The sequence below is a fragment of the Branchiostoma lanceolatum genome, chromosome 13 (assembly GCF_035083965.1).
Source record: "Branchiostoma lanceolatum isolate klBraLanc5 chromosome 13, klBraLanc5.hap2, whole genome shotgun sequence".
In the NCBI taxonomy this organism is placed as follows: domain Eukaryota; kingdom Metazoa; phylum Chordata; class Leptocardii; order Amphioxiformes; family Branchiostomatidae; genus Branchiostoma; species Branchiostoma lanceolatum.
The window spans coordinates 15,638,359-15,654,210 of NC_089734.1; the positions used below are offsets into that span (position 1 = coordinate 15,638,359).

The following is a 15,852-nucleotide window of genomic DNA, read 5'->3' on the forward strand; positions in this document are numbered from 1 at the left end:
ACAAGGTTTCCAGAGTTCCCCGGGGAACAAAATGTTGTATCCTTTTCAAAAGGTTTATACGTTTCATTGCCTTGGATGTTAATTCGGATACATGGTATGACCAAGACAAATCACGTTTTAAATGTAGTCCCAAGTGCTTATGACAATCAGCTTCCTTCAGTTCAACTCCCTTGAACACTAACGGTGGGTGATGGACCTTGATCTTTTTCATAGAAAATGTCATTAGTACGGTTTTGAGGGGGTGTTAATATCGGTGGGAAATTCCCTTTTAGCCAGCCCGACTGATCTCAAGCGTCAAACTGATGAAAGCTTGTTTGTAACTGAAGAAATTGGATAGGTAAAGTTCGGCAGCCGCGCGCGAGGTCGGACGTGCACAGCCCGGCATTGTAGGTGATGCGGTCCTGCGCTTTCATCTGGAAAAGTGCCTTTATTTGGGTGTGTAGCTAAGTGCAGTTTGTAATTGCTATAAAAAGAGATTGTATGTAGTGAAACTGTTGGCAATTTTTTTACTTGATCTAGGGTAAATGTTCTCAGCATAAAATGAATAACATTGGTGCATTTTCTATAGCTTCATTACGAACGCGCCCATGTAAAACACGTATTATAACATGTAAGCCTATGGGGCGAAAAAACTCATGAATGAGACCTTAAACAATAGCGACTTCGTGTATCAGTTCCGTTGCTTCATGTTGGTACATTATTTGTATGAACCTCGTGGCTTTGGTTTTGCGTAAGGCCATGTTGATTTCGTCACATGGATGACATCCTCTGGGGACCCCAAAAATAATTAAAAATAATAATAAAAAAATATAAAAAGAATAAAAAAAGTTTGTTCAAAATAAAAGAAATCTACGCACACGAACACGGCACAAACATAGTATGGTATTCCGAAATACAGGTTCTTATTTTTTCTTGTTTCAAAACTTTGACTTTGGAATTGACTTTGGCATTTTACAAGCTGCTTTTTACGATTTACAGTATGGTCGAAAATGTTTCTTTATCTTTTTTTTTGAAACGGACGAAATTGATGCACGCGCGGATGTCATCCATATATGAAATCAATATGGCCTAAAGTATGACTTTAAAAAATAGAATTCGGTTGGGGGAGACATTTCACAGTTTTGGGTCTCAGAAAGTAACAAAAATGGAACATCGCTGAAGGTTAAGACATCCAGGTAATAAGATACGCAATAAGACAGTTACTCAAGCAACTCTGTCACTGACGAAAGTTAGTAGATGCTACCTGAAACGTCTGACCGTTTCTAAAGTCTATCTAGTTTCTTGATAACTGTTTTGGGTAAGAAATTATAAGATTGGCCAGCACGGGGATCGAACCCGCGACCTTCGCGTTATCAGCACGACGCTCTAACCAACTGAGCTAACCGGCCTGCACCTGTTGCGGCAAATACAGAAGCTGCGCTAGAAAAAGAATAGAAATAGCAATGAACTTATGAAGGTTTGGTAAATCGTACAAAGCAGCTGGAAAATGAGAAAATATACGCTGTAAATTACATTTTTTTGGAAAACTGATACTATTGTGGTGGAATGCAACAGTCAATTCCAAAGTCAAACAAGAGGATGGGAAAGAACGAAAATGGAGAATCTATTATCCGGTATACCATTCTCCGTGTATTTACTTTTGTTTATATTTCCTGACCGCGTAGATTTCATAATGAACGCAACTTTTTTTTTTTCCAAACTTATTCGCACGCTCGCATCAGTTTTGGAGTCATGGAGGATGTCATCTATATAATCAAATCAACATGGCCTTAGTTTTTTCGGTGAAATTTAATTCCGATTACACAAAATACTATTTACTACCACGTTCGCCATAATTTTTATGATCTTCAACCACCCCAAGCAGATGACAATTAAATTTCTGAATTTCACGACGAACTGGATGACATATCGGATAGTTTAGTTAAGAAAGTTAAAATCCTCCCACACCATAAGGTGTATAGGGCGGTGCCCATCCCCGTTTCATAGCACTGGGCCACACTGTGGTGCAATCACTACAGCAGGGGGCTAGTCAGTGGAGTGTGTTTAACTTCCATACTGTTTCATAAGTATGTACCATTTTTATAAAGTCTTTGGTATGACTCAATGCGCCTCTTGTCCAGAGGTGTCCTACCCGGGAGTTAAACTCGGGCCTTCAGGTTCCAAGTAATCAGAACCAGATGTGATAAGTAACAGAAGCGCAGACCACTACGTGTATTTCGAAGAAGAAGAAAATGATAAGAAAGATGGCTAGTTTTCAAGTTCTTAAACGTTACAAACAGTGTTCATTTTAAAGTGGGAGTGAATTTTTCCAGGGAACGGACGCTCTATTATATTTACACTTTGCCCTTTTCCTTATTGGTTCACAAATCTCACAACATCCTCAGTTCAAGTTCTCTGACCGTTATTGTTATCTAGTCTCTACCTATGCTAGCTCCAGGCAGAATAATTTTGCCAGAGGAGTTAGGTGTCTTTGGCCAGGCGCAGTTTTCGCAAGGGTATACGTAAATGATATAGATAATCTTTATTGACACAGCAAAAGCACAGCGACTTTCGTAAGGTCTTCTGCAACTATACATGCAAACAACAAACAATGGGATACAAACGAATTAACTTAGTGAGTACGTACAAGTATTTGGATAGTTCAACATGTCGAGTTTAACCTATCACTTACACCACCAGTTCTAAGATCTAAACATTCTTTAATGTATTTACCTATATAACCTTTCCACTGACTGACTTTCCTGGTCAATTCCCCGATTTTTTTACCGAATCCTACGATCCGTACACCCCTAGAAATGCCTGGCGGAGGCCAAGTAATATTTATGGCAGGCATCAAAGTTTATAATGGTCTCAGTATACGTAAGAAGCTTGTACGTTGATGAAGGTTAGACATCCAGGTTGTAAGATACGCCAAGGGGGTCTACGCGTTGAACTTTCAGGCACTTGGAATAATGCACTGCCCCCCACCCCCCACCCCCGGAAGAAAACATTTAGTTACTGTACTAAAACAACAGCAGCTAATTGAACTATTAGCATGCAACTTTCTTGAATTAACCTTATTTTGAAGACTACGTCCAGACATCCTAAATTGTCTTAACCTCATTAACATATCTATTCAGAGTTTTGGTGTAAATGTGGTTTTCAATCCTTATCGTTAGTCACTGACGAAAGACAGCGGATGCTGTCTGAAACGTCTGACTGTTTCAAATTTTTATCCAGTTGCTTGAGTAACTATTTAATGGCGTGAGAAGCTTGTGATGTTTGACAAAACAAGTCTAATTGGCCAGTACGGGATCGAACCCGCGACCTTCGCGTTATCAGCACGACGCTCTAACCAACTGAGCTAACCGGCCCGCACCTGTTACCATATTACTGCCTGTGTCTGAACTTTTAAAGGATTGACTCAAATCAAGACTAGACAAAAACAAAGTCGACTGCCCCCTCCCCCACAAAAAAAATGAGAAAAGAAAATTTCTCAAGCACAAATTCATTATGTACCCAGCATCATCGAAAAGTGAGTAATTTCAAAAACTAGGAAGAAGTTACAAATATCAAAACTTTCTCGAACAATAGCCTAGCTATTGGAGTTGTCTCACCCTTTTTTTGTTGTCTTCACGTAAAACTTGGAGAAAAGATCGTAACCGACAGGTGCTAGTGTTCTATACATACTTCTGTTGTTTGTAGAGCTAGAGTAGTCTCTACCAGACTAACTACGCCGGCTATAGAGAGAATATTTTCCAGGGTTTTATTTGCAGGCGAAATGTGATCTTCACCATGGACTGACTCTACTGGCTAATTATTACTTTTTTTCTTACGATTCAAACTCCCGTAGGAGGGCTTGGTGGAGGCTAGAGGTGCATTTAAACATTGTATATATATGATTCTTGCCGTACAATTTTCGTCAAGATTACGACAAGGACCGTCGGCAAGGATACACGACAACCGTCACAGTCACAAGACAGTTGGATTCAAGTCGTACGACAAATTCACGACTGTCCCACAAATGTCATTCAATTTGTTGTCGTGAACCTGCCGTGTGACGTACGTGACAGGTTGGGAGTTCAATGTCAAAGAATGTAGGAATTGGGGCTGTTTAAAATTTGAGGCTTATCGATTTGCAAATCTTATGTCCATTTCGACATTTCGGCTGTTTCTCAATATAGTAGACAAAAAGTACAAAATATAGTAGACAAAAAGTACAAAACATAGTAGACAAAAAGTACAAAACATAGTAGACAAAAAGTACAAAATATTGTAGATAAAAAGTACAAAATATAGTAGACAAGAAGTACAAAATATAGTAGACAAGAAGTACAAAATATAGTAGACAAGAAGTACAAAATATAGTAGACAAAAAGTACAAACTATAGTAGACAAGAAGTACAAAATATAGTAGACAAAAAGTACAAAAGTTCTGTTATGTCTGAAGGGGGTAAAGTATGCCATCTGATTAATTTTCTTTCAAAGTGTGAATGAATGAATTTTTCCAAACTTTACTTGGTCTTAAGTTTATTATCATTTAGAACAATAAGAGTAACAAAATAAAAAGATGATATACGAGTATTAGGTAATAACTTCTTTTCATTTGGTATATGCATGTACTATCATTCTGAAAAAAAAAAGAAAAAAAAACCTCCTAGGATCCTGTTTGAAATCAACGTTGAATTCCGACAGAGGACATAAAAAAAGATGAAAGCTAATTTGGCGAACACGGGAAAAGAACTCCCGACCTTTAGATCCCCATTATATGAAGGAGCCCAGGGGTTACCGTTTTGTGATTGAAACTCGATGTCGTCGCCACAGGTTCAAATTTGCAGACAAACGAACTTGACCTTTGCCTGACTGAGCTAACCGGCGGGCAAAGTGCCGTCTGCTTGTGAGACAAGTTCGTCTGAGGACACGTCGTCTTTGAGCGAGCTACATGTATTCATGAAGTGGCTCGGTGGTCGCATGGATGCTTTGATTTGTTTCATATCCGAAAATTAGTCTCTACCAGACTAACTACGCCAGGGTTTCACTTGCAGGGCGAAACGTGATCTTCACTGTGGACTGACTCACTGGCTAATTATTCCTTTTTCTGCCGAATTCTACGATTCATACGCCCGTTGGAGGGCCTGGTGGAGGCTATCCGAAAATGGTGGCATGGTATCTTAACTTAAAATGGCGTGGTGGCGCAGTGGTAGGGTGTTTGGCCCAGAACCCAGAGGTCCTAGCTTCTAATCCGGGGTCCCCTGATTTGTCTCGTTGACGTTGTGCCCTTGGGAAAGGCACTTTACACGACACTTCACTCAGGTGAAATTGAGTATCTAGTTTCGGTTAGGGACGTCCCTTGGATAGGACGTCAAAATGGAGGCCCCGTGTTTGAGGAGAGCCACACCTCAAGCACATAGAAGAACCCACCACACTTGCCGAAAACAGTAGTAGTCTATCCTTGTGTGAGTGGATCAGATAAATCAGTCCGGATATGCATGGAGTTGATGTTCATCCCAAACCTTGCGTGTTATACGTCATGAGGTTTACCGGGAATGCAACTGACAAAACAAATACAAACAAATAAAATGAAACTTTGCAAGACTTTCGACAACATATGCTAATAAAACCATTAGCATTGAGAAACCATTTCATTAATTCGGTACTTATCAAACAAATTTGAGTCTTGACCTATCCACTTTTCGTCATTTTAAGCTCCTCCCGAAGAGCAAACCACGATAGACGTCTAGCCTGTATTTACACAAGCTCTCGGCCGGAGGTTACTGGGATGGCGGTTACAGGACCGGCTGGCCACTAGGAGCGCGATTCGTCAGGCTAGATAGACGTCAAACTTTTTAAATGTATTTTAGTCACTGTTACAAGCACAAAGTTGTTTTTTCATCTTTGTTGTCAGATGAAAGCTTTTTCGCTTCCCCTTGACATTAAACGAATCCCTCTGTTTTTAATTTCAAGTGAGTTAAAGTCTTAGGATACCCCTGTCGACCGGTGGAAAACATGTCAATCGCTTTGGGTTAAAAGTGTGTTTGCAATTTGATTTCTAGTCTGACGAAAATGAATACTTAAAAAAGTTCTCATGACACTTCAATTCACATGCTCTTCAAGCAGAGGTTAGGCTCCGGCTTGTTGTTTTTTTAACTCTTTTTAGGCGTTTTAGGCCTCGGGATTTCTACTTTGTCGGGTTTTCTTTTTGTCCACCAGCCAAAAAACGGACAAAAAGAAAACCTCCTTTTGGTTGGTGGACAAAAAAAAGAAAACCTGACATGTCCGTTTTATGACAATTATTAACTGAGGGTCAAAGATCACAAACAAGCCATGTACTTGGAATATGTATGTCTTTATGAATGAAAAAAAATAATAGGTTTCAAAGCCTGACAAAGAAATCACGCCTAAAATGACTTCAAAAACAAGTCGAAGCCTGATCTATTCTTCGAGAGTGCAATACACAGACACATCGGTAGGTGGCAAAACGCACTCGAACATTTCTCTGTATTGTATTGAATTCCGTTTAAAACACTTTTTCTTACCACTCCAAGGTTTGTAGACTACTTAGCTTTCCATTAGTTGTCTAACACATAGAGTGATAGGCTCAATGACGTATTCCAGACTGAGTGACATGATTGTTACATCGCAGGTCATCTGGCCGGTTAGCTCAGTTGGTTAGAGCGTCGTGCTAATAACGCGAATGTCGCGGGTTCGATCCCCGTACTGGCCAATTAAGTGCTTTGACAGTACACTCTTTTTATTCTAGATAATTCTAGATTGTAATACATTTTTAGCATTTCTTTTATTTATAGGACAATTCATTCAACTATCATATTTAAAGGTTATAGAGTCAATTTTTCGTAGCTCAGCTGGTGAAATTCTTTCGGTAACAGGTGCAGGCCAGAAAGGTCAAAGCTGGCCAAGTAAGTACTTTAAAAAGTACATTTTTTTCTTCTAAATTCTAGATAGTACTACAGTTTCAGCAAGTTATTTTATAAGAAAATTCACATTTAAACGTTATAGAGCCATTTTTTCGTAGTTCGGCTTGTGGAATTTCGGTAACAGGTGCAGGCCTGTAAGGTCACCAAAATTGTTTTCTTTTCATTTATACCAGTAAAACCGTGGAAGAAACATCAAATTGTATCATGCGTTGTCTAGCTTTGATACTGTTGTTTGTACCCACGTTGAGAAGGAAAGATATATCAAAGGTTTGTAATTCAAACCACAAAATCGCAATGGTAATTTTCAACCCACGTTCTGATATGTTTTCTGTTTATAACAATTATTGATTGAGGGTCAAAGATCACCAGCGCTAGCAAGCATTGTACATGTAATATGTATATGTTTCTGTGAATAACGCTATGTTAAGGCATATTTGAGAGTGAGTGACATTATTGTTACGTCGCAGGTCATCTGGCCGGTTAGCTCAGTTGGTTAGAGCGTCGTGCTAATAACGCGAATGTCGCGGGTTCGATCCCCGTACTGGCCAAGTAAGTGCTTTGAAAAGTAAATTTTTGAATTAAAGTATTAGTATTTTTGAATTAAAGTATAGGACATATCATTCAAGTATCCCGTTGAAACGTTATAGAGTCAATTTTTCGTTGTTCAGTTCTGAAATCTCGGTAAGGTATGGGTGGGTACCGGTACAGAAAATCCAGGTCCGGTCCAGGTCCAGTGGGTCAGGTCCAGGTCCGGACCTGGACCTGTACCTGATTATAGTAGTGTCGCAGTACATCATATTTTGGAGAGCGGACACAAGTAAAGGTCTCTGTGAGTCCTACAAATTATGTTCAAATTGTATATTAGAATCATATGATTATTCTCAGTGCACACAAATGTGCGCTCGCCGCCTGCTGACTTATCTAGATATGATTCACAGCTAACGTCTTCGATAAAGGTTAACCACGACCCGTTAAATCTGCTGTTTTGTATGGTCTTAGACAGATTATGGGACCGCCTGCTGGTAGCCTGGTTCTGTGAATTTTCTAATCGGACCATTGGCCGGTCCACTGATTTTTTTCTGGACCGGTTTTTTTGGACCGGTCCATAAGAAAATACCCACCCCTACAGTAAGGCCATGTTAATTTGATTATATGGATGACATCCACGCGCGCATCAATTTTCGTCCGTTTCCCCAAAAAAAGTTTTCGACCATATTGTAAATCGTACAAAGCTGCTACAAAATAAGAAAATATATGCTGTAAATTGCACACAAAAAAATATTTCGGAAAACGGATACAGCTGTACTAGTATCGTAGAATGTCAAAGTCTATTCCAAAGCCAAAGAACTAAAATGAAGAATCTATCGTTCTGTATACTAGTACCATCCTTCCTGACCACGTAGATTTCATAACGAAGGCAAAATCTTTATTTTTCCAAACTTTTTTCTATTGGCACGCTTGCATCAGTTTTGGGGTTCCCAGATGATGCCATCCATATAATCAAATCAATATGGGTTCAACCGCTGTGCCCATGCATAAGAAAATTGTTTTCTTTTTATACATAGAAGTAAAACCGACGAACAAACATCTATGTCAAGGATCCGCTGGTTCGATGATATGGAAAGATAAGGCTTATAATTTAAACCACAAAATCGCAATCGCAGTTTTCGACCGCCGTTCCGAAATGTTTTCTTTTCATAACAATTATTAACGGAGGGTCAAGGATCACCAACACTGTAGGCGAACCGCAGGTCACTAGAACGCGTTACTACATATATAGACCCCGTTCACACTCACAAATCTATCCAGACTGGAGAGAACTGGCCAAGGAAATCCAGTAAGGGGCTAGGGACCGTTCACACTTCAAAAATTGATCCGGATCGGGGCATCGGATCCGGATCGGTACGACCTTATTCTATCCGGATAGATATTTTGAGTGTGAACGGGGTCTAAGTACGGCGATTTGACGGCGTTGCATGGGTACGGTGCAACAAAAAGAACTTAGATCTACATAATGTTAATACTTTTTCATATCTACAGGATCTGCTCAGTACAAACATGCATATCTGTGGAAAACGTTAAAGACATAGTATTGAGAGTGAGTCAACGTTGTTGTTCCTCGATAGTCATCTGGCCGGTTAGCTCAGTTGGTTAGAGCGTCGTGCTAATAACGCTAATGTCGCGGGTTCGATCCCCGTACTGGCCAAGTTAGTGCTCTTTAAAGCACATTTTTTTTCTTCTAGATTACTACAGTTTTAGTGTGTGTGGGGGGGGGGGGGGTGAAACATAAGACAATTCATTCAACTATCACATCGGAACGTTATCATAAAGTCAATTTTTCACAGTTCAGCTTGTGAAAATTCCTGTAACAGGTGCAGTCCGGAAAGGTCAGAGTTCAACCCCCGTGCTCACCAAAATTGCTTTCTTTTTTTAGCAGTAAAATCAAGAAAGAAACATCAATATCAGGTATTGTATACATGGATAGCTTTATATGTACCGCCTACACCCAAGTTGATAAGGAAGGATAAGGTTTCAAAGTTAAGCCACAAGATCGCAATGTCGGTAAAGATATTTCAATCTTGATATCATTTCGGCCAGAAATGTTTCGTGTTTAGAACAATCATTATTAACTGAGGCCAAAGATCACCAGCAAGTACATGTAGTGTGCGTATCTATGAATAAAGTTAAGGGTCCAGTTAGAAATAAGATTTTAAGAATGTCAGCTTTAATAGCTTAAGGGGCTCCAGAGTTTTCAGCTGTCGCTCGGCTATAAATATAGCCTTGTTGACTGATTACCCAGTTATATCATTGGTTGATTCATTTCATCTCGCAAACGATACAATACAATCAATACAATAAAATCATACAATGCCATCACCTCGCAGCCTTATGACGGCTGAATTATGTGAAAAATGGCCCTTACAAACAGTGACAATAAAAACATATACCTTTACATTAAAAAAAAAAATTGATAGTGCAATTTAAGCGCGATTTCATTAGTTGGCGCAATCGGAACTTATGACAAAACAAATCCTCAAGATTTTTTTGTAATCTTTATTCATTAAACAGACAAAATGCTGACCTTTGTTGTTGTGTCAGTCATTTTCCTGGAAAAAAAATCCGTGCCGCGGCCTCAGTGAAGAATGTCCCAAAATAGCAATTTTCGGGTTAAAAATTGCTCTCAGATTTTTTCCTCAGAACATGTCTACTGAGTCAGCTGTAGGTCAGCAACTAGGCACACCGGAAACATTGAATTCTCCGGAAAGCGATGTTTGGAGAAACACTATTTGGGTGAGAACTGAATACTCTCCAAGCAGAGAAGGGGTTCCGGCTGTAGTTTGACGTATTTTTAGGCGCTTTTGTCGGGCTTTCTACTTGGTTTTGCTTTTTGTCTCTATAACCGCCAGAGACAAAAACATGACAAAGTAGAAAGCCCGACAAAAACGCCTAAAAACATGTCAAAAACCAGCCAGAACCCCTCCTCTGCTTGGAGAGTAAGAACGGAATCAGATCAGCCCTAGATCCCTACGGTAAAGAAAACTCCGAGCCGAGACCCCAATACCCACGCGCTTACAAAGTAGAGTTGAAATCAGATACAGTACACCAAATCGCTACTTGTAAAGATTTGTGTTACATATTGTGAATATCTGTTTCTGATAGACAATATCAGGATAGGATGAACCTCACCTAGAAGCTTCCGGACACGATTTTGAAGACAACTACTTGTTTATTTAGCCATTTTGTTCTACCCGGAAGTGCTACGTAGTCGGGACGTTTCACGACCGCTTCTATTCTAAACTACAAACTACCGTTCCAAGCAGTTTTCTGGAAAGTCCAGCACAAAATATTATAAAATTTGACACATTTGGATGTATCAGACGTGATCACTTTCCAGTGAGGTTATGACCGTACGTACGAATCACCTCCTTTCCTTAGCTTTCCTCCAACATGTCTGGCCGGTTAGCTCAGTTGGTTAGAGCGTCGTGCTAATAACGCGAATGTCGCGGGTTCGATCCCCGTACTGGCCAATTCGTACCTCTGTAGGTATCTTTTTGTTTTAGTACCTTTTACTTTTAGACATTTCCACCTTTATATGTCTTGAACAGTAAAAGTACTTTTTTTGGGTGAAATTAGGTCAATTATCTTCTTTTTTTTTTGAGTTTTATTCATGAAAAACTCAAATTGACATGCAGGCTGCAGGCTATCATTGAGGTCACAATGGTGGTAAAGGTCATGCAAAAGATACCGATTACATGATTCGAGTATTACTTTGAAACATTTGTATTCTTCTTCTTTTGGTACCACAGTTCTTTTTCAAGTAGTTAGTAGTGCAATACGGCTTCTCTACCGGATTCGAGGCTCCCTCCTTCCTCATAAACTTTAGACCTTAGATCCTCCCGCAACTTTTTATCCTTCCTCATACTTGGATAAAAAAAAGGGCCATGCAGACTGGGCTGTCTGTGAACGAAAAATAAATGTGTGTATCAAGAAATATGCACAAATTATGCTGATGACTATTTTCTACGTTCTGTATGTTTGGTTTTTATATCATACTTTTCATTGCCGCAAAGTGCCCGGCCGGGCCCCGGTTTCGAAATGTGGCCATACCATCACATTTCCAAAACCGGGGTCCGTTAGGGCACTTTGCGGGAGCGATAAGTTTTCTATTTCTTATTATTTTTTTCCACTAAGAGCCCGACCGGGCCTCGGTTTGGAAATATCGAAGCATAGGCCGCGGGTATAAACATGGAGCCGCCCGAGTTACGTCACCATCCTAAATGACGAATGCAATTCCCTGTCATCCCTCAACATGTATATGTCCGTGCTGGCCAATTATACTTTGGTTTCGTTTGAGTGTAATGCATTTTTCTGTATAATGTAAAACAGTCGAAAATATGATAACTCAGTTTGCTAACAGACAAGTCTTGAATTGTGAACCCTACATTCTTATTGATCGACAATGAACCTGTCATAAGAAGCAAAAGATACCTTACAGGTATGAATTGGCCAGTACGGGGATCGAACCCGCGACATTCGCGTTATTAGCACGACGCTCTAACCAACTGAGCTAACCGGCCAGACATATTAGATATACTAGGGCATTGCCGTTTGTATGACATTTGTATCCATTTTCCGTTATTTTTCTTTAAATTAACATCATATTTCTGCTCATTTTGCAGCTCATATTAAGATTAACAATATGGTTACAAAAATTTTTTGGAAACGAACGAAAATTGATGCTCGCGCTAATGTCATCCATACAATCAAATCAGCGTGGTGGAATTACGCGAAGACAACTTAAAACGGGTGAAACAAAAAAAGCTATTGTTCGCGAAAGTTCTTATATTTGTAACTTCTTCCTTGTTTTTGATATTACACACGGTAACACACCTAATGTGATGTACATGATGATGGCCTGATTATTGAGCTTTTTTCGTTGTTGAATTTTTGTGTGTGTGTTGACAGGCCGTTCCGTGTAATATAACCAGCTGCCTCCGCGCCGCGTGCCTGCGAAGCTGGTGTGTTACGCCGAAGGGCGGTTATACCGGCAATACAGATACAGATACAGTAGTCGGTTGAGATACTAGCATTGGTCTTCATCTTCTTTGTCTTATCTTGATTTCAGTCAATGTTTTGCAACTTCAAGCGCAACTAATTATACGGCAGCAAGTGCAGGCCGGTTAGCTCAGTTGGTTAAACTTAAAGCGTCGTTGGTTAAAGGCCGGTTAGCTCAGTTGGTTAAACTTAAAGCGTCGTTGGTTAGCGCGGGTTCGATCCCCGTGCTAGCTGGCCAATCTCAGTACACAATAGAACATGTACAGTTACTCAAGCCACTGGATAGAGCTTTGGAAACGATCAGACGTTTCAGGTAGCATCTACTAGCTTTCGTCAGTGACAGAGTTGCTTGAGTTACTGTCTTATTGCGTGTCTTATAATTACCTGGATGTCTAACCTTCATCAACATTTCATTTTTGTTACTTTCTGATTAGAGACCTCAAAAACGGTCGAATTTCTATAGATCTCCTCTGACCAACTACCTTGGTAGTCACGTCTCATAGATATAGAAATAGCCGTTAGCTAGTGAGCGGAAATGATATGTTCGCGGTTTTCATGGCGACCGTTTCACCGCGAACTTAAAACCACCGCGAACATGTTTGTCCAATACTGTAGCAGTATGTGACTATAGCGCTGCCGCAAACTTAAAACCACCGCGAACACTCCATTTTCACCTTAGCGCGAAATAAAAACCATGCGAACTTAAATGCATTTACAGTATTGGGGTAAAGTTCACTTGCTAAGATGCTAACTTTGCCTCAAATTAAGGAAATTCTACAACGCCTCTTCACCACAGCCGCCAAATCCAGAGGCACTGACATAGCAAATCCAACCTTCTTTCCACCATCACTTTTAGGTCACACTACCTGTTCACTTCGCCCTAAGGCTTATTTTTCCAAACAGCTACCTACGCACAAAAACTAAATCAGTGACATTTAGGTGCTAAAACTCTGTTTATCCGCGGAGACTCTTAGGCTCACACTACGTTTGATCATCTACACACTTCTTGTGCCCCTCAAGTGTTTTTCATACCAGAAACAAGAGTTCGGAGACTTCAAATCTCCATGAAACAATATCAAGTAACACTTAAGCTATCCACATAATAGAAACAGGTATACAGGTTTGGTTGTATATCCCTTTGTGGTTTACCGCCACTAGCTGTCGGGTCCCTGGGGAATACTTGTCCTAGTTTCGAAACTAACAGGTGTCAGCTGCCACAACATGCCTAGAATGGAAATATAGATTTTTCTCCTTACTTATGTAAGTGCCAATTTGCATAATTTTCACTTCATTATGTACTCTGTCTAAGCTACCTGCATGTTAGATAACATGGAAATCTGCCGTACCTTTGTTCAGTTATTCTCCTTGGAAGATATGAACAAAAACGCCAATGCAGTTCCAGAGTCACATACCAGGGGGCCCAAAATCGACCTTGACCTTTGTTCTCCCAACACCTACCCACATACCAAATATCTTTACAATCCATCTAAACGTTCTTGAGTTATAATGACTACAAGCATCCGGACACACACACAAACACGCACGCAAACACGCACACAGACACGCTCAAAACAATATCTCCATTTTTCATGGAGATGATAAGAAATTAACGACTTTCAAAACCACCCATGCCCACATATACACCTGGTGCCCTTCACGTTGCAACGTAGGTGGACGTTAACACGACTTCAACTAAAACGTCACTCAAAATGCGGAAAAGGTAAAGTATTTAAACCACCTTTCCGCGTTTTACTCTTTCAATTCTCGCGACAGAGGAAGTCGGCGATTTGTTCATGACCGGAAAAGGGTATAGCCCCGAGCTCACGACTAAAGGAAGCGTCTTAAAGCTTCCTACAAGACTATATTTGCACTTCACCGCCAAAGGAAGTCTAGGTGTACATATAGAACCACGTGGGCGATTTCCTCTTATTGTTGTCGGTTACATCCTTTTCCCCCGTTACCAAGAGTCACAACCTTAATTGAGATTACCGTGTTGGAATTGTAATTGCGTTTTGGAAGTTTCGTTCAGTTTTACTCAGGAAATGAGGGATGTATTCTCCTTTTTTCGGATTATATCAAGACATTTCTAATACGCACGTTTTGTAAGTGGGCGATTCTCAGAAAAGGTAGATGTTAGATTTAACTATAGCAGTAGTACACTGTGTCTGATATGCTGTAAGAAAAGACTAAAACGCAGTTTCCGCAAATCGTAAACGTTACATGTTGTTAAGTTTATGTGATTTAATTTCACTAAAGTGTACAATTCGGCTCGCAAGTCACCGCGGAGCTGGGATTCAAGGAATGCGAAAAATAATCGTCATTATATTTCACCAAGGAGGTTTTATATCCTTGATTTCACGGAGGTTTTCCGACTAGACCATCTGATCCCGTTTTCGTGAGAAAAACTTGATACCGCTCAGTTTTCTTCAAACCCTGGATTGAAAACATTGTATTTTAAACAGACACTTAAGCTTATGTTTTGTGTACGTCTTCATATGTATTTTAGTCGTAAACGTCTCAATGTGCTTTGTGGACGTTTGTATTGAATTTTGTATACTGCTCAGTTACCAGGGTAAACCATTTGTAATAGCCTTCGGCTAGCTGGGTAGCCATGGCTGTACTTTTTTTTACTTTTTTTCAAATAAATCAATCAAATCAAATCAAGCGTATGTGTGTGTGAAACGTGAAACCCAACCCTCTGCTGAGCAATCTTGAAGTTATATCACTTGCCTGAACTATTTCTCCTTATCAACGTACAATCATATCCCAACCAATGTCTTGCTAAATCGCTTATTGTGGGAATTTCATACTTTCTTCATTTATTATCATAAAAGTTGAGGCATAAAGGAAATAATTGCAGTTGATGGCCGGTTAACTCAGTTGGGAGTTAGCGCCATCAACATAGGTACGCTTTACACGCGCGTTTTGAGTGGACTCCAAGTCGACTCATGATACCAGATAATCTCCAAGCAGATCTATCAGTGGCTATAAAGACCGTATCCAACTGGCAAAGGGAGTTTTCATCGCTCGCCACGGAGCCCAAGCAGATCTATCGGAAGCTTACATTTACTAACATACTTCCGGGCACCAAGATATATGTACGTCAAAACACATCTCCAACGCTACCCAATGTCCACCAGTATAGGCTCATTCATGTATTACTCCGAGTAGGTAAAAGAGTCCGTAGCCAAGAAATAAACGGCTGCATGAACGTGTGTTTATATCGGTGGGAAATTCCCTTTTAGCTAGCCCAGCTGATCTTAAGCGACGTCATACTGATGAAAGCTTGTTTGTAACTGAAGAAATTAGCAGGTAAAGTTTGGCAGCCGCGAGCGAGGTCGGACATCCACAGCCCGGCATTGTGGGTGATGCGGCCGTGCGC

At 40.2% G+C, this 15,852-nt stretch overlaps 7 non-coding genes across 7 annotated transcripts; 4 read left to right on the plus strand and 3 right to left on the minus strand.

Moving 5' to 3' along the window:
* Positions 1–1,314: 1,314 nt before the first annotated feature.
* Positions 1,315–1,388, minus strand: Trnai-gau (transfer RNA isoleucine (anticodon GAU)). Its single transcript has one exon. It is a non-coding gene; the product is annotated as a tRNA-Ile (tRNA).
* Positions 1,389–3,280: 1,892 nt separating this feature from the next.
* On the minus strand, positions 3,281–3,353 carry Trnai-gau (transfer RNA isoleucine (anticodon GAU)). Its single transcript has one exon. It is a non-coding gene; the product is annotated as a tRNA-Ile (tRNA).
* Positions 3,354–6,629: 3,276 nt separating this feature from the next.
* On the plus strand, positions 6,630–6,703 carry Trnai-aau (transfer RNA isoleucine (anticodon AAU)). The gene has a single exon. It is a non-coding gene; the product is annotated as a tRNA-Ile (tRNA).
* Positions 6,704–7,388: 685 nt separating this feature from the next.
* On the plus strand, positions 7,389–7,462 carry Trnai-aau (transfer RNA isoleucine (anticodon AAU)). The gene has a single exon. It is a non-coding gene; the product is annotated as a tRNA-Ile (tRNA).
* A 1,584-nt stretch (positions 7,463–9,046) lies between these two features.
* Trnai-aau (transfer RNA isoleucine (anticodon AAU)) lies at positions 9,047–9,120 on the plus strand. The gene has a single exon. It is a non-coding gene; the product is annotated as a tRNA-Ile (tRNA).
* A 1,748-nt stretch (positions 9,121–10,868) lies between these two features.
* Trnai-aau (transfer RNA isoleucine (anticodon AAU)) lies at positions 10,869–10,942 on the plus strand. The gene has a single exon. It is a non-coding gene; the product is annotated as a tRNA-Ile (tRNA).
* Positions 10,943–11,918: 976 nt separating this feature from the next.
* On the minus strand, positions 11,919–11,992 carry Trnai-aau (transfer RNA isoleucine (anticodon AAU)). The gene has a single exon. It is a non-coding gene; the product is annotated as a tRNA-Ile (tRNA).
* Positions 11,993–15,852: the final 3,860 nt, after the last annotated feature.